Source organism: Morone saxatilis, unplaced genomic scaffold (assembly GCF_004916995.1).
Source record: "Morone saxatilis isolate NCDOM2014 unplaced genomic scaffold, NCSU_SB_2.0 Contig10, whole genome shotgun sequence".
NCBI classification, from domain to species: Eukaryota; Metazoa; Chordata; class Actinopteri; family Moronidae; genus Morone; species Morone saxatilis.
Window position 1 is genome coordinate 13,203,992 of NW_023339652.1, and position 921 is coordinate 13,204,912.

At 39.4% G+C, this 921-nt stretch overlaps 1 protein-coding gene across 1 annotated transcript in view; it reads right to left on the reverse strand.

Moving 5' to 3' along the window:
• Positions 1–921, reverse strand: part of tbc1d22a (TBC1 domain family, member 22a) — a 98,806-nt gene that overhangs the window by 67,392 nt on the left and 30,493 nt on the right. The window lies entirely within an intron of this gene.

Genomic DNA, 921 nt, shown 5'->3' on the forward strand with positions numbered 1-921 from the left:
TGTTGCTCTGTTACTGCTGAATGTGTAGGTACTGCTTGATAAAGCAGCCACAAGAACTTGATAAACCCATAATATAACAAGGCTCTACTCCAGAGTGTTTCAGGAGTATTTCTGAAGTATTTCTGCCCCCTTGTGGCAAAACCTTTTTTTAATACAGCTTTAAAAGTACAATTAAATCAGCTGTTTCAAACAATCCACTCCAGTGTTAGCCACCAGACCTATAACAATTTCTCTTGGGATGGAACAAAAGTGCAGGAGTACTTCAAAAAGCTTGTGCAAGTGCAAGCTGGGACTTCTACAATGGCTACATCCATATGCATACACACATACGCACAAGCTGTTTGGGCAAGTCCCCAACAACATAAACAGATATATAAAAGAGACAGATGGACATACAGAAGAAGAGACACAAACTATAGAGACAGATGGAGAGATTTATACCATCCCATATGGACAAAGACAAATGCACAGACAAACATAAGACATATAGGTGAATGTAACATACGCAAATGTTTCTGTAGTCACTTAATCATAATATACACATAATACTTAGAAAACCTCCTGAAATGTGAAATTTTAGTGCCAAACCAACATATGTACAAACGCACATCATCACACAGAGAGAGAAAAAAAAAGAATTCACTAGAAATCACTGCTCACTCCGTCAACACAAACAGTTCTGGAACAAGCGGAATTTGGCAGAAAAAGAGGCTTCAAGACGCGATCCAAACAATCATCAAAACAAAGTATGCCAGCTTTCTGGCATAGTGCAGCGGAGATCAATGGGAAATTGGACGGGATATGAGAAATGTGTGTTTTTGCTATCGACAGCCCACTTTGATGTTTCTTATCGGCCTGAAATGAATGGGAAGTAGTCGAGCGTTAAAATGAAAGAGTATGTGGGGGAGAGAGAGAGAGAGA